Source organism: Mustela nivalis, assembly GCF_964662115.1.
Source record: "Mustela nivalis genome assembly, chromosome: 11".
Taxonomy (NCBI): Eukaryota; Metazoa; Chordata; class Mammalia; order Carnivora; family Mustelidae; genus Mustela; species Mustela nivalis.
In genome coordinates, this window is record NC_139030.1 from 40,378,341 (window position 1) to 40,396,810 (window position 18,470).

At 36.7% G+C, this 18,470-nt stretch overlaps 1 protein-coding gene across 7 annotated transcripts in view; it reads left to right on the forward strand.

Moving 5' to 3' along the window:
• The window catches only part of ZNF385B (zinc finger protein 385B), a 408,464-nt gene that overhangs the window by 173,855 nt on the left and 216,139 nt on the right, over positions 1–18,470 (forward strand). Inside the window, exon 1 of one of the 7 annotated variants that reach the window (XM_082689378.1) lies at positions 6,393–6,444. The exons of the other annotated variants lie outside the window; for them this stretch is intronic. The gene's annotated coding sequence lies outside the window, so the exon portion shown is untranslated. Of the gene's footprint in view, positions 1–6,392; positions 6,445–18,470 lie in introns of those variants that run through there. 7 annotated transcript variants of the gene reach the window in all.

Below are 18,470 nucleotides of genomic sequence, written 5' to 3' on the forward strand. Positions count from 1 at the left end.
TCTAATAATGGAAACCTGCAAAATATATTGCCTTGTTTTACCAAAATCATCATCATAGAAAATAATTACAAGTAGATCATATTACCATGAATCAAGCTTTGGATTTACACAAAGTTCATAAACATCTTCTAACCAAAGTCTTAGTCCAGTGATTGAGTTCTACTCTCATATTTTCTCTCATCCTCCCTTCATCAGGAGGGCAATGGATTGCCTTTGCATTTTCTCATTGTACAGTCATCATTGTACATGAGTCTATCTGTTGGTGTCTGGGCAGGCAGCAGATGGTACATTCAAGTAGGTAATTGAGAGTTTAAGGAAGGGAATATTTAAAAAGGTGTGGACAGGGTTGAGAGAACAAGTGGGAGAGAGAGAAGAGCCAGGAACTAGCAGTAGCTGGAATCAATTACTGTCCCTTGACCCCAAAGTAGCAAGGAAAGGGAGCCAGGAGCCAGAGACAGGTGCAGCTGCAGGAGAGACACAACAGCAGGCAAGGAGCTGCTCTTTCCTAGGAAGGCTACGGCCAGTTTGTTGCCACCAGGAAGAAGAAAAATCAAACAAAGTCTAGAATGAAAATGAAGAAGTAAACAAATATCTGCCTTCCCAATACCTGCCTTCCCTCTCTTCTTGCAGTCTAGTCTCTTGCTGGTGGCCAACATTAACTGAACTCAACCAGAAGCCAGAGGACAAGGGAGCCACTGATCTAGTCCACAAAGGTCAGTCTCCCAGGGTCAGAGCAGGGTGGAGAATGGGGCATATTGACTCTGGAAGGGCAGATGGGAAATACCCATTGCATAGTGCTTTCTTGCCATGGTCGCATAGCCCAATAAGCCTATGTTTCCTTCTCCTGCACTCTTGTTTGCCACATTTCTTTTCTTCTGTCTCCCAATGTCTCTCTCTGGCAGATGTCCTCTCTCTGCTCTGCATGGAGGGCTGCCAGTTAGCCCCACTTCTTGCATTTCAGTGATGTCAGTGCTGGGCCCCATTTCTATGAAGCTCCTGGTGTTTTTCAACCCCAATTGCAGGTCAGCTGAAGGGCACATCCTCTGGGGTAGGTCTCCTTGGTCACCTGATTTCTGATTTCACTTGGGAAGCCTCTCTTCCTTGTCACACCATTGGCAGTCTTCCTTCAGATCCTCCAGTGTTAACAGTTCTAAAGGTATTTCCCTCAAATGGCTACCTTCCTGGGAAATCAAGTAGCCCTGCCTTCATAGTGTGTCTGATTTCCTATGGCATTTCTGCCCTCAGGAACAGCCAAGTCCATAGCGTTTATTACCCAGTAGAAACCATGACTCATTTGGTACTGCTTTAGAGAACTGGCACTCAAAGAACATAGTCCAACAAAAGGAGGTTTTTTCCCTTCTCCTTTTTTTTTTTTTTTCTTTTTGTACCTACTTCCCTTGAATATTCAGAAGAGAACACATAAAACTGTATTCAGGAAATTCCCTTTCCCTCCCTTCATGAGTTTCCCGCGGAAGTCCCAGAGAATTTGCCTGACAACAGAACACCCCCACCCACCCTCCACCCCCCCAGGGCAGAGAAAGGAAAGAAACTCTGCTGGTAGAGGTGAGACCCTTCTCAGTAGATAGAGGATGAGAAAGGCTGGGTGCGTTTCTGCCTGAGTAAGATTTCCTCACCAGTAGGAGGATCATGATGGAGTAAGATCAGCTGCACTGAAAGGTATCAAAAGCCTTTTAAACTTTGAACAAGTTGATAGTGATGGCATATGGATTACAGTCTCATAACCAAAGAAATTTCCATCTATAATTATTACAATGGCTACCATTTATTGAGTGCTTGTCCTGTGCCAGGCATTTTACCAAGGATTTTAATATATTTATCTCTAAACTGCAAACCAAATCTGTAGCATAGTTGGTGCCAACCTCACTTTACAAATGAAGAGATTGAAATGCAGATTCATGAGTTGAAATAATTATGACTCTAAAGCATGTACCCTTGTCATTAACGGTAGTCGCTCATAGCAATTGAACAAATACTTTGATCGGTCCTCGTGCTAACTTCATGCAGTCAGCATTTTTAATCTTCATATAAACCTAGTGAGGTAGTAGTGTTGTTAGCACCAGTCTGCAGATGAGAGTTGGAGAGATGTAGGCACCCTGTTGGATGCCTAGTACTCATCAGAGTCACAACATGAACCCAGGTCTACTGGATACCAGATGTGTTCTCTTAATCACTGATCCATTCTTCCCCAATGCCTGTTTTATAATATTATATATTAGGTTTTACATTGTGGTGTTATTAATGTAGTAGCTTCTTATTTTGCAATTTTTAGGACGACTCTATGTGGACAGAGGAGGGTATTTCTAAGAGTTGAGAAAGAGTTAACATGACAGGACCTGCTAAGATACTGTTTGAAGCAGTGCAGGTCAGTTTGTGAGTGCTGGGGTGGAGCAGCATATTCCATGGCAGTCATTTTGAAATAGAGAAATCTGGGGTTCATGAGATGAGTCAAGAGAATAACAAACAGCAGCTGACCCTGTGAAACAGAAACCAAGGAACAAATTATAATACACAGGTCCTTTGGCTTGATGTTTACCCGCTAGCCCATTCCTTTAAGAGCAAACCAGTAAGGGGTGCCTGAATGGCTTAGTCAGTTAAGTGCCTGACTCTTCATTTCAGCTCGGGTCTTGATCTCAGGGTCCTGAGTTCAAGCCCCACATTGGGCTCGATGCCCTCATAAGGAAAAAAGCATAATCCAGTAATAGTCATCATTCCTTGGGAAGTCTCTGTATAGTTTGGGTCATTCCCTTTATAATTGGCTCTTATTAAGCAGGGCTTAATCAAGCACTCATGTGTATTCTTGATAGCTCTCAATATGCCAATAAAATTGGAATGGTAAGTGAGAGGAGTATACTGAATCTGGTTTAAAATATGACTTGAGATAGTTTTTTGAATATTATTTATTTTTATCTAAATGTTTTTAAAACCAGTATAGTTAACATACAGTGTTATATTAGTTTTAGGTGTACAATATAATGATTCAACAATTCTATACATTATTCAGTGTTCATCATGATAATTGTGTTCTCTGTATATGTATATTATACACATACACACACTTATACACCCTACATCTTCTTTATTCAGTTATCTATTGATGGACACTTGGGTTGCTTTCATAATTTGTCTATTGTAAATAATTCTGTAGTGCAAATACCTTTTTGCACTGTTTTCATATTCTTTGGGTAAATACCCAATAGTCGAATGTGATAGTTTTATGGAAGACAAGTCCTGACATTGACATTAGCCTTCATGTTCTGAAATGAATAAAATATGGAGCTGTTTTTATAAAACAGTACAAATTTTGGCTTGACTAGTCAGTTGTCTCATGAGAGAATTGGCAAAAACAAAAAGGGAAGCAATTCTCAGAAGACCACAGATAAACTCTTCCACAGACTTCAGGTGATTTCCTAAGATGTATGTTTTTAAACAAAATTTCAATTTGGTTAGAAGAAAACCACTCACTTTTAGCAGATTAAGATAATTTTTAATGTTTAAAAATTATATTTTGGTTAGGTGATTTCTACCATGATTTCATGAAGTTTCCCCCCCTTTCCAGTTTTAGGGGTGGGCCAGTTGAGAGGAGTGTGCTTTTGGGATCAAGGAACATTATCCTAAATCATACACTTAAAATGTTGTCCTCTCTACCAGCCTGTCATTCACATTCTTAACCTTCTGCTTTCCTATTGTTGAACTTTTACCCTGAAGAAGTTGAGACTCAGAGACACAAGTGTATAAAAGAGCATTTAATAGGACCAGATTCTGAGCCTTCCTTTCCCTAAGCCAATTTCTAATGTAAATCCTACCTATTCCGGGCTTTTGGTATCATTTTTCTTGAATTCCTATCTCATTGAAGCCTTGTGCCAAGCACTCAAAATAAATAGACCAGGAAGTAATCCAGAAGCTCACAGGCAGTTTTTTCCTTGAAAAGTGGCTCCCAGTGCAAATTGGTGCAGCCACTGTGGAAAACAGCATGGAGGGCCTCCAAAAGTTAAAAATAGAACTATCCTATGATCCAACAATTGCAGTACTAGGTATTTATCCAACGGATACAAAAACGCTAATTCAGATGGATACATGCACCCTGATGTTTATAGCAGCATTATCTACAATAGCCAAATTATGGAAGCAACCAAGTGCCCAATGAATGGGTAAAGATGTGAGATACACACTGACTGAAATATTACTTAGCCATCCAAAACAATGACCTCTTGCCATTTGCAACGATGTGGATGGAGCTAGAGAGTATTATGCTAAGTGAAATATGTCAGTCAGAAAAGACAAATATCATATGATTTCTTCATATGTGGAATTTAAGAAACAGAACACATGAGCAAAGGGGGGGGGTGGGAGAGGCAATCTAAGAAACAGACTCTTAACTCTGGAGAACAAACGGGTGGTCACCAGAGGAGAGGTGGGTAGGGGGATGGGTAAAGTAGGTGATGGGGATTAAGGAGGGCACTTTTGATGAGCACCAGATATTGTATGGAAATGTTGAATCAGTATATTGTACACTGAAAACTAATACTACACTGTAAGTTAACTAACCGGAACTTAAAATCTTTAAAAAAAAGGAAAGTGGCTCCGGGACCACGCTGCCCTGACACTGTGGCTGCTTATGAAAAATTCAGATTCCTAGGTGCCTGTGGAGGCCTATGGAATCCAAACCTTGGCACCTGGACAGGGAAGGGGAGAGCCTAGAGCCTTCCTAGAGCCACCGAGGAGAATAAGAACATGAACAGAACTGATGGTAACATGATGAGATGAAGGCAGCAGTCGTGTGGAAAGAGTTGGGAAGGGAAAGTGAGGAAGAGCTGGCCTTGACTCCTTATTGATAATTGACTCCTTATTGATAATTAGCAAGCAACAGCTTCCTGCTGGCCTTTGATGCCAGTTGAAGTAGAACATACCTCTATGCCAATGCAATGTGTGGTTCATCCTGGTTAACTACATTTGGTTTGGAATCTACTGGACTTATTTCTTGCTAAATATCGTTGGCTATCCAAAAACGTAATGTTTAGTATCAGAGGATGAAATTAACTGTTAGCTCTCTAGGCTAAGCCGAGCACTTTAAATTGATTCATTTATAGGTAGTATAAAATGGTGCTGTCCATACAGTCAGGATGATTGCTGCTCCTACGCTCAAATTACATAGTCCATGAATACGTATTGACTTCCATTTCTCCTTTTGCAAGATTATATAACTATTGCACTTTTAATTAGGAGGGTGATGATGCTGATACCAAGAAATTCAGTGCAATGAACTTTTTATTATTAGAGATAAAAATTAATCCTCAATTCCTTTGGCCTTTTAATTGTTTAACTGTGGAATCAGTCAAATGTGGAGGCTGAAGAAGCACCAAGGGATAATGTAATTGCAACTCTTCAAACAATTGTATCTGTCTGGAGAATGAAGATTGATGATCTGGAAAATAGATCTCATTGTTTCAGTAGTAGAATTATGGGCTTTGCCAGTGGCTATTAAGAGAGATTCTCTGAGAAACTTTTTACCAAAAGGAAAAAAAAAAAAGATACTTTTGAGATGAAGGAAATTTAATTCAAACACTTTTCATTAAGCAAGGCCAGAAACTCCCAATTCCCAAGTTCATAGTTGACGAGAGGCCCCAGAGCACTAATTATCCATTTTTCAAGTTTCCTGATAGAAAGCTCTTCAATTAGATATAGACAAGGGGGAAATTATGGTAAAAGGAAGGGTATTTTGTCCTTTCTGAAGAGCACTAGGAAAATAGAGACTATATAACAATGTTAAGAGATAATTATATTAAATGAGTTAAGCACTTTGAATTATCTTAAAAGATGTTAAATTACTTTCAGTATTGCTATTTCATTTAAAGGGCTTAAAATTTTAATTCAGAAAGTCAACTTGCATTCAGTATTCGTTTGTGTTCCCTAAACTCTCAGAGATGATAGGTTGCCGTGGGCAGCCTCAGACATCTCCTGGGGAAATTGGTCCTTCTGTAGATAAACTAGGTTGTGTTTTTTTGTTCAAAGTGCCAATGAACATTGGAAATGTGATTCAGTATACTTGTCATGCTGTTAGGAAGATTGATTAGTTGTCTCACTTGTTGAGTCTCTGTGGTCATACATATATGGGGTAGACAGGGATATAGATGATGGACTTGGTAGGAGGCTGTGAGCAATCACGGATTAATAGAAATAAAAGGAAATACCTCCCTCAGTGTTCAACCACATTAATGGTAGCCCATGAATATTTTATTTTACCATTTTCAAGTGAAGGAAGCTTAGAAGGTGAGTTGAAGTGACCTCAGTCTCTATGGCTTTATTTGTAATGTAGTGTTTCTTGTTATTTGCCGCTAAGCAGAGAGTGAAGATATAACTGTTTACCTCAACAGGGTAAATGGAAGCAGTTCTACAGCCATGGTCCACCAACCAGCTGAACTCTGAGTATGTATCTGTCCAGGAATTATTTCTAATCTGAGCACAGAGATGTTACAGAACATGCATTTAGAATGAAACAGTCCCTGACATTTTGCATGATTTTGTTCTGTTAATGGAGAACTCTGCTAGAGGTCAGTGAATGTAGATGCCAGGTTTAGAAACCCAGGGCTAGAGAAACAGATTAGAGGTGCTCATTATTAGTACTGGAAGGTTTTAAGGTTCATCTTTTAGAAATGTGCAAAACTATTCTTTCTTATATCTACAGCGTTTCTTATTTTAAAGGTAAAAAGGAGGCAGTGTCATATGAGAATGGCACTAAAAGACGATGAAGTTGGGGAATTGGGGAGAATTGAAAGCAGGTTAAAAAAAACTTGGGCCTTAACATGATTTGTTCAGGATGTTCAAGATAAAGTAACCACAATTTAAAAACAGATGAACATGAATGTTCTGTAACGGTATTAAATGTGGTTTCTTTGTAAACCATTTCAAAACTAAAGACATGAGAAGAGAAACTAAACTCCAACAGTTGTCCCTCCCGCCCCCTCCCCCCCAATGCTTCTTTCCTACTCATAAAAAACCTAACCACACTGGTGCTTCCCATCTTAACTCTAGGTGTGGCTGTGGAGGACTTTTTTTTTTTTTTTTTTTTTTAAACAAGAATAGGATGCTTTTATACCTATAATTCAGAAGGTACTTTAGTCCCACTTAATTATTTGGCATTATTTGTCTGTATTATAAGTCATTAAAAGACATTCAAAAAGAGAAAATGAGAGAGAAGGAAGCTGAGATTCTTTATATGGGTTACTTTTCCATCAATAAGATGCTGTTCACCCCTTTAGGGATGACTTTCCCTTCCTGATCAGGGTCTCTTAGCCTATAGTAGATGAGCTCTGGTCTCAGCTGTGAACTTCAGAGACCCCAGGTATTGATTCTTCCTCATGGGGCAGTGGAGTTAATAATAATTATTATTATTATAATGGCAGTGAAGTTAATAATAATAGGATTGGGGACCTCTACCCAGTTGAGGGAAGGCTAAAGTTTTCCTCTTAGGTTAAGAAGGAGTAAAAACTCAGTGAAATGATCACAAACCCAAGGGCCAAGAAGATTATACATCTGTGCCATAATCAGTCCAAAGTCTAGTAAATAGGTTTGTCCAGAGATAGAGTTTAACCATAGCAAGTAGGCAAAAAGCCATAAAAATGTGGTAAATGAACAAATAAATGATTCTGGGATTTGGACTTGGAACCTAAGGGGTGGGAAGTAGGATATCAAAGAGAAAACTTAAAGCAAAAGGTGGTTAGCTTATAGTTACAAGAAGAACGGTAGGAAATGTCAAGAAACCCAGAGAAGGACACACAGATGCAACACGTCATGATGGTCATACATGGAGAAATGGGGAGCAGGGAGATCATCACGTGGAAGAGGGCAGGAATTCAAAAATTATGTTCAGAAACTTCTTAAAGGGAAGAGTAGGGTCACAGAAGGCGGAAGAGGGTGGGGAAGTGACCACTCTCATAAGTAAAGTCAGGTCCTGCTGATACAGAAAAATGTGTCAAAAAGAACTATTTCTGCTATCATCGACGTATGAAAAGTCACAGGAGCCTTGGCATAATATCTTCCTTTGTTGGAATCCGTGACAGGCATTCATACCCTTCCATAGCATCACAAGTGAAGGGTGGCAAGTTGAGGACAGAGTATGAGTAGTATTGTTCTGTCTGGCCAAATAGCATCTTACAATTCCTTTACTGTGCTGTTTTTAATGGCTCCAAAGTGAATATGAATATGCCATGGGTAATTTAATAATTTTTTTTATTATTTGACATTTATGCTATGGTAAGTTTTTATATTATAAATTATGCTACAGCAAATAACCCTGTAGGCCAATCTTGGTCATTAGTTGTTTCCTTTGGAAACCTGATGTAAATTGAGTACACAGCCTTAGAAATTGCTTATGTTACACTGTTGATACTGCTTGCCAGACTTTCTTCCAGAATTTGTACCAATGGGGGCCTCTGGGTGGTCCAGTCAATAAGCCCTTGCCTTCAGCTCAAGCTCAGGTCATGATCCCAGGGTCTTGGAATGGAGTCCTACATCGGGCTTCTCCCTCTCTCGCTCCCCCTGCTTGTATTCCTTCCCTCGCTGTCTCTCTCTCTCTCTGTCAAACAAATACATCTTTTTTAAAAATTTGTACCAATGTACACTATCATCACCAGTGAAACAGCAACCGTTTCCCACATTCACGTGTGCGACTCCTAGCACACCATCAGTTTTATAAACCTCTGAATTATATTTTTCTAATAATGCAGATGATGTCAATTAAGTCATATGAACTCTTTTTACTGGTAGTCACTGTGACCAAAGGTATGTAATTTTAAAATACCTGGTGGAAGTTAGAGCTGTATTCTATAGTGATCAAAGAATATTTAAGCTATACAGAGTGATCATACTCATAATTTTACTAGCACAGTGTTCTAACCTATTTCTGTAACTGTAGTCTCAAATATTTCTTTTTATCCTTCTAATTGGATAACTCCTAGAAAGGAAACTAATAATTCTTCTTTTATCTAAAACTAGAAAATTCAACTAGAGAAATTCAGAATATAAGGTCCCTGAACAGCTCAATGATATTACTGTATTTTAGTTTTAAAAGAACACCCAAATCAGAATCCATATTTGAAATATATTACTGTAGCTAAGAAAGTATGAAACACTGTTCACACACATTATTTGATGTGGAAAAATATATATTAAAAAAGTAGAAAATGTCCTCCTGTTATTGATCTCAATAAATGCATTTATTTTTAAAACAGGATTAGGAGAAAATTGTCATGACTCACAGTGAGTCTAGTCAGAATCAAATAAAAAACCCAGCTGTTTGAATCAAGATCATTTATTTTAAGTTATATATTATTTTAAATGGCTACATGGGTAGCATAAAGAGCAAGAAACTAGAAATCAAGAATTAAAGTCTTAAACTGAACTCTGTCACTTTCTAGATGTGTGAATTTGGGGAATAAAATCTGAGTCACAGTTTATACATTTATTTTTTAAAAACCTCATTGCTTGTTGTCTCTCAAACAGTTGTTGACAAATATTGAGATAAATGGATATGAAAATTTGCTATGTACTTGTAACACTCCCTGCTACTTTTAATAATTATAACCATATATTTTTTTCTCCAGACCTTTAGATCTTAGATTTTAATATTTAATACTTTAATGTGAAAAGTAGGGTGGGGTGGATAAAAGAAGAAAATTGATAAAAGATGGATATTTCAAATAAAATTTATTTTGAAATATAACATAGCTCAGAAGAGTTCGTAAATCATAAGTATTTGCTTTAATGAATTATAATTAATACACTAAAGTAGCTATTACTGAGGTTAAGAGATAGAACATTACAGCATCACAGAAGGTCACCTTGTGCCCCATTTTAAGCTAATGACTACGGCCCTCCTTCCCAAAGATAACCAACATCCCAACTGCAAGTATTATATACTTCAGTTTTACCTGTTTTTGAATTTTATAAATGGAGTCGTATAATATGTATTTTTGGTGTCAAATTTCTTTTGAGATGCTCCATATAGCTGTACTCGAGTCACCTTTATTACTGAATAGTATTTCACATTTTCAAATATACCATAATTTATCTACTGGAAAACATTTGAATTGTTTCCAGTTTGAAGCCATTACAAATACTACCATGAATAAATAAAAATATCCAATATATTATATACCTCCTATATATATATCTCCACATGTATATACACATACATACACACACATCCTAGGTGTAGAATTACTTGATCAAAAGTTACGCATATGTTCGATAATGAGATTTCTTCAAAAGTTTTTCCAAATTGGAAAATTCATAATTTGTGAGAGTTCTGGTTTTTCCATATCCTCACCCACATTTGGTACTGTTAAATTGTTTTAATGTTAGTCACTCTCCTGGGTATATAGTGGCCTATAGTTTTAATTTTATTTCCTTGATTATTAATGAGATTGAGAACCTTTTAATAATTTCATAAAAATTTGAATATCTCCTTTTGTGAAGTACCTATTTAAGTCTTTTGCCCACTTTCTATTGGTTTGTCTGGGGTTTTAAGTGATTTGTAGAAGTTGCTTATTCTGAAGACGAGTCCTTTGTCATATTCATGGCTTGCAAATATCTCACACTCTGTGGGCTGGCTTTTTAATTTCTTAGTGGTGTTATAATAAGTAGAAGACCTTAATTTCACACACTTCAGTTTGTTAATCTCTTCTTTTGTGATTAAGACTTTTTCTGTCTATTTAAGTTATCCTTGCTTATCACGAGGACATGAATGTATTTTCTTTTACAATGTTACAGAAATTTTGTTTTGCGTTTCACATCTAGAGCTACAGTTTATCTAGGATTAAGTTTTATTTCTTAAAAAAAAGGATTAAGTTTTATGTGCAGCGTGAAGGGGTTTTGGGAGTCAGGATTTGTTCGGTTAGTTTTTCTCCCCCACGTGCATGCATGTACAATGGATGCAGAATTATTTATTTTAAAATCTTTTCCTGACATTTCTGCTACCATAAACGCAGTGTCCATATTTGTATTGGATTATCTTAACTATTTGTTTCATTGATGTATTTGTTTAGCTTTATGCCAATACCACACGGTTTGAATTTCTATGACTTTATAATAAGTCTTGAGCTCTTCTCCTCACCTTCTTTTTCTCCAAGTTTGTCTTGTCTATTTTTTATTTGTCTAAATTTTAGAATAATATCTACTAAAAAAAAAAGAAAACTTCTGAAGTTTTCATTGGGATTACATAAAATCTATAGGTTAATTTGAGAGAAATGACATCTTTACAATATTGAGTTTCTCCAGTCTAAAGTGTTGGATGTCCATGTTATTTCGGTTTTCATTTTAGTAATATTTTATGATTTTCTGTACAGAAGTTTTACATATGATTCTTGAAATTTATTCCTGGGTATTTGATGTTTTAGGCTGTTGTAATTGTTCAGTTTTTTAAATCTATTTTTCCAACTCTTTTATAGATGTTGAATTGATATTATTGACTTTTTATTTAACAACATTGCTAAATTGACTTTATTTGATTATCTGAAATCCTTGAGATTTTCCTACATACACAAATCACATCATCAGCCAATAATTACAGCTTCATTTTTTTCTTCCTAGTCTTACAACATTTTTTTTCTTTTCCTTGTCTTATTGCCTTAGCTAGAACCTTCAATATAGTATTGATTAGAAGTATAAAGTACATTTTTGTCTCCTTGCCAATCTCAGAGAGAACATTTTCAATATTTAAACTTGAATTACAATATCTACCTTAGGAACTTTGTAGATAATCTTTTTCTTTTTTTCCCACCTTTACTGAGGTGTACAGGTATTTGACAAATAAAAATTGTGTATATTTAAGGTATATAATGTGATGGTTTGATATATATGTACATTGTGAAATGGTGACCATAATTATTAACACATCCATCACTTCACATAGTTACTTTTTTTGTTGTAGTGGTGGGGGATTTACAAAACATATAATACAGTATTATTAACTAGCGTTATTTTAGATCCCCAGAACATATCCATCTTGTAACTAAAAGTTTATAGCCTTTGACAAATATCTCCCTATTTCCCCATACTACCTTCTCTCAATCACCACTCTGTCCTCTGATTCTATGAGTTCAACTTTTTTAGATACTAAATATCAATTAGGTCATATAGTGTTTGTCTTTCTCTGCCATATTTCACTTAACATTAATTTCTCAAGGTCTATCCATGTTGTCACAAGTGGTAGTATTTCCTCCTTTGTATAGATGGATCATATTCCATATATCACATTTTCTTTATCCATTCAACCATTGGCAGACACTTAAGGTTGTTTCCATAGCTTGGTTACTGTGAATAATGTGGCAATGCACATGAGAGTACAGTTATCTCTTGGAGATTTTGATTTCATTTCCTTTGGATATATCCCCAGCAGTGAGATTGCTGAATCAAAGTTTTATTTTTAATTTTCTGAGGAACCTCCATATTGTTTTCCATAATAGTAACAGTTGTACCAATTTACATCCCCACCAACAGTATACAAAGCTTTCTTACACCCTTCCCAACACCTGTTATCTTTTGTCTTTTTGATAATAGCCATCCCAACAGGTGTGAGGCGATACCTCACTGTGGTTTTGATAGGCAGTTGCCTAATTATTAGTGATGTTGGATTCCTTTTCATCTACCTATTGGCCATTTTTATGTTTGCTTTGGAAACATGTCTATTCAGCTCCCTTACTCATTTTTTTAAAATTATTTTTTATTTTTATTTCTCTTTAGTACTAGAAATATTTATTTTGGTCCATGTGCAACAAACTCAAAATTACCTTTAGCAAATTATGCAACTAGCAATTATATTGAGCTAAGAAACACAATAGCGAAACTTCTAAAATAGACTCTATTAAATATTTAAATGCATCTAGCTATTCACAAAAAATATACTCTTTCTTTTTTTCACTTCTCACCTCCAGTCTGCCAGTATTTTTCGTATGCACAAATCCTGAAATTCTAATGTAAGATTTCTGAATCAATAGCCTGTATTTATAATTCAATAATCCTAATTATTTGAAAAAATAGCCTTACTCATTTTTAAATCAGGTTTGTTTGTTTGTTTTTTATTTTTGTTTTTTGCTATTGAGTTCTATGAATTCCTTATATATTTTGGATAGTTACCCCTTATCATATACATGGTGTGCAAATATTTTCTCCCAATCTATAGGTTGTGTTTTTACTTTGTTGTTCATTTCCTTTGCTGTGTAGGAGATTTTTAGTTTGATATAGGACCACTTGTTTATTTTTGCTTTTGGTGTCACTCAGAAAATCACTGCCAAGACCAAAGTGAAGGAGCTCTTTCTCTTGTGTTTTCTTCTAGGAATTTTGCATTTCCAGGTCTTACATTTAAGTCTTTTATCCATTTTGAATTGATTTTTGTATATGGTGTTAGATGGCATCCAATTTCATTCTTTTGCATGTGAACATCCAGTTTTCTTAGTACTGTTTATTGAAGAGATTATCCCTTTCCTGTTGTGTACTCTTGACACCTTTGTCATAGATTACTTGACCTTATATGTGTGGATTTATTTCTGGGCTCTCTGTTTTGTTTCATTGGTCTATTTGTCTGTTTTTATACAGGTACCATATTATTTTGATTAAAGATAACTTCTTTCAAGTTAAGGAAATTTCATTTTATTAACAGCTTACTAAGATGTTTTTGTCAATAATGGATGTTTTGGTTTTTTTAGATACTTTTTCTACACGTATTGAGATGGTTGCATGCTTTTTCCTCCTTCTGTTATAGTAGTAAGAATTAGATTTATTTTAGAATCCTTAACCATCTTTGCATTCCTAGAATAAGCACAGCTTCTTCATCAAAAGTAAATGGAATAAGTCTAAAATAATCCCAAAGTAAAAAGCTTATTTAAAAAAAAAAAAAAGAAAACAAATGAGAACAGAAGTAAAGCCATTGCTTATCAGCCAGATTATTTGTAGTCAAAATTCACTTTAAGCAAAATTAAGGCAAAATAAAGAGAAATCAGTAATCGGGTTTAGATTTACAGGGTAGCCAAAGCAGTAATAAGAAACATACACTGTTAAAACTATTAAGACTTAAAAGTTCAAAATCAATTGATAAGCCATGTTTAGGAAGCTGGATACATAAGGGAATGTAGGAACAAATTTTGTTTCCACAAATACAAGAAGATCCTTCTAATCTGGCAAACTCAGTAAGAAGACTGAGTTTCTTATTCTCTGTCAGCAACAGTGAGAAACTCTGTCCTAACTTGACCCTGGCTCATAAACATCCTTGGATTGGTTTCTTGCTTTTCTTCAAACTCAGGACAAAGTTTCATATAAGCATTCTGAGCGTCTAGCAAACTTAAAGCCTTCTTCAGTTTTACTTCTTATTAGCAGTTGTTGCTGTTGCTACTGCTATTGTTTTTAGCAAACAGAAGAACAACAGAATGGCTTAAGGAGATTCTTATTCTCTAGACTCTTAGGGAGAGTTCTTGTTTCAGGTTGAGTCTTCTCCCACATGCGAAGATTTCCACTCAGTTACGCATTCAGAAGTGCCTATTCAGGAATGTTTAAACAATAGGTGCTTAAATTGGTCCTATAATGGCCCATTAATGTCCATGGGTATAAATATAAAGATGTTTTTATTGGACATATTTGAAGACAAAACATTTTGCTGTGTTGCTTTTAATCATTTATTTCACTATCCTTCTCTCTCTTTGTCCCTCTCTCCTCCTTTCTCCTTTTCTGTCCCTCCCTTCTTCACTCTATCCCTTCTTCCTTTCCTTTACTTCCCCTTTCCGTATATTAAACTACTAGCAGACATGTGAGCATCTATTAACTCTAGCAAAGTACTGGGAATACAAGGAAGTGGAAAGTACATTACCTAACCTTAAGGAATTTGTCATCTAGTTGGGGAGGGCATAGGGTAAATTCAAATTAATAAATATTTACCCACAATATTGTTAAAGCTCAAAATTAGGTGGAAGTGTGTAGACAACAAGTCCTAGTTCAATGTAAAGAAAAATTTCTGTGGAAGTGGGAAGAGTTCCTAAAAACAAAACAAAACAAAAAACCCATAACGTGGGCAGCCGCCTTTGGCTAGGGTCATGATCCTGGGGTTCTGGAATCAGGCCTAGGTCAGGCTCCTTGCTCACACACCTTGTTCATGCTCTCTTTCTCTTAAATAAATAAAATATTTTTACTGAGAGAAACTGAGACATGTAGGCTTTGTTTTGGGTACCTATGTATCTAGCTAAGAATCTATTTCTAGTCGTAGGCACAGGAATATAGGCAAGAGGAGAAGTGCAGCACAGGTGTGAAGACACAGAGCAACTGAAACAGATATTTTTTGTATCTCATGGATCTAACACTGGAAAAGAATCTGCCAATGAGTGAAGGAGTGTGTGTGTGTGTGCGCGCATCTATTTTAAAAAAACGACTAACATGACTTAATTGGAATTTAACTATGAAGCTGCTGATTTTGGTTTCCTTTTTTGTTCATGGCTTCTTGCCAAACAAACAAACACCCCAAACGATCCTTACTGTAGGATATTAATTCTGAACTCTTTCTAGGTTCGTTCTAGTGGTACATATCTGCTTAGATGATTGCGGAATGCAAAAACTGAGTGTACTTTACTGGAAGGAATACATCTTGAACTAAAATTTCAAAAAATAAAGCAATTTTTAAAAATCTCATATTGCATTTAGAAGGTCCTGTGAACTGAAGTGAAAAAATGAATCTCGTTGGGTCAGTCCATCTGGGTTTTGTTTTACTAGAAGAGAGATTTAACTGATAAAGTAAGGTACCAAGCCCACTCTGAATCACTCCCCATTTGCAGTAAGAGGCCTGGCTCAGCTCTTTCCCCGTTCCACTTTTATCCAAGTCACATGTGGACAATTAGTAGATTTTCTGTTCAAATGAAAATGTTCATTTGCTTTTCTAATTTACCATTGTGACACTGGAACTCTGATTGAAAGCACTTTAACTTTTATAGTAAACAGTAAAAAAGCCTCATAAAGCCCTCACAAAACTTCAGGAGTTAAGATATATTCCTTATGACTGTCTACATCGTGATATTTGTGTTGCCAATTATTTTATCTAGAATCATTCCCTTAACTCCATTTCCTGTTTTTTCTTGAGAGTACTTTGCAGAGGACATGTTTTTAATAGGCTATAATCATCACATGGGCAACAGGGATCTTGGCAAGTAGCTATTAACAGTATAGACAGAAACTTGGAGTGTGATGGTTTTAGACTTCCTGAGCTTCTTGATGCTATTTTAATGCACTAAGAGTATAAACTAAATTTAGATCCTGCTGACTGTTACCAGAGTGAAGTGCGTGCCTCTTTTGCAGACAATGCTAGATTTAGTCACTGTGTATTTCTGTCAAGCTGGGAGTGCAGTTTACAGCTCTCATCCCTTCTCAGCATTTAGTAACTATATGTATGTATTTAATAATTGCTTGGAATTGCACCTGTTTGTTTAAATGTTGGTCCTAAAGCAGTTACTGACATTGTGTTGTTTTTCTTTTGGCCACTGCATTTTATTTTGGTAAATCTGGCATTATGCATAAATTTATCATTTCTGACAGGAAGTCTGTGTTACAGGTTTTCTAGTCCATGGTTCTCTAGTCTCTAGTCCACGGTTTCTCAGCCTGGGGACTCGAGCATTCTGGGTCAGACAATTCTTTGTTATGGGCAGGGAGCAGCTATCCTGTACACTATAGGATGTTTGGCAGCACCCTGGACTCTCTGCATTAGAGGCTAACAGCCCGTCCCTCTAGCCCAGTCATTACAACCAGAAATGTCGACAGATATTTGAATCTTGCCTGTGGAGCCAAATCACCTCTAGTTGAGGACAACTACTCTGATCTGCCCACTGCTCACAATCTTCTTCGTTCGGGCTCCAGTCCAGACTACTGTCATCTCTCAGCAAACCACTGTAAGAGTTTTCTGCTGGGTTGCGCTGCACGTGCCCCAGCTGTTCTCCAGTTCAGACTCCACATTGTAGCCAGAGCGTTTTCCCAAACCCAGATCTCATCACATTACTCCCCGTGACCTAGGACAAAGACAGAATTCTTAAAAATAGCCTCCCCACGTTCATCTGGGAGTACCCCATTGCTTTCTCGCAACCCAGTTTTTCTTGCCAGCTGAGGGTTTTCTGCGCGCCCTTCGTCCCTCTGCCCTTCCCTTGCTCTACTCCTCTCCGTCCACCTGGCCAGCTTGCACGCACTCTTTGGTTCTGGCTCTGGTTGAGCCTCATGCTGGCAGGTTATTCTTATCTGATGACTAAGGACCAAGTCAGATTGACCCGTTATAGTTAATTCTAGGCCAGTTGGACTAAAGCCAATCATCTAAAAGCCAGCTTACCAAAGGGCCAAATTACTAACCGTAGTCACCAAAATAATAGATTTTAACAAACCATTTTATTTTGTTATTTATAGTTTAGTTTCACATGAATTGAGTTTAGAGGGCTATATAGAATCAGTATTTGCATATTCTGGGGTCTTCAGACTCTCTCCCCATCCCCATGAACCCTGTCTCTCAGTTCAGGTTCGCCTCTCTGGGACTAGCAGACCAGCCCACCCAATGTCTGTGTCTCCATCTTTCCTCAAGTAGGCAGTTGGAGTCAGAATCAAATTTAACATTTCTTAAAATGCAGTTATAATAATAACACATTAAAAATGGAAATCTTCAGAATCTCTGGAAGTATCCCAAACAATCTGTATTGCTTCAAAATTTGTAAGAAACAAAATTTGGTAAAATTAATGAGTTCGCCTATTTGTCATTTGGGATTATAATGAACAGTTCCTAAAATTTCCAAAAATAGGCAAAATCAATATTGACTTTAAAAGGATTAAATAGGTATCAGTATGAGGTAAATATTTCCAATAGGAAATTTGGGTTATATTTATAAGGATAGATCCATAATAAGACCAAAGTAACTCATTTCCCTTTAACTTTTGACAAAGTTAATATTCCTTAAAAGGGCTTTTAGGAGCAGCTGGGCGGCTCAGCCAGTTGAGCATAGGACTGGATTTCAGCTCAGGTCATCTCCTGGGTGTGGAACGGAGCCCTGTGTTAGGTTCCAGCTCAGCGTGGAGTCCGCTTGTCCCTCTCCCTCCCCTTACATTCCTCCCCCACTCTTATCCACACACTCCCCCTCTATAAAATAAATAAATAAAATCCTTTACACAAAGGGTTTTAAGATTAATGTATTTGTTGACTGTAGTTAAGAAGAATTTATCATGATTGCCCAGTTGCGATTCTACACTTATTTGAGGATTACTCCAGTAATAACCTATGTGTCTCACTTAGTTATAGACTCCACGAGAGCAGGAACTGACTATTTTTACTAGTAATTATTCACAGAGCATATCATAATATAAAAGCCCATTTAAGTGTTGTCGAATAGATAAATTATGTTAAAAATGCAGTATTAGCCACCTAATATGTAACATTGACATTACCAGTAGTC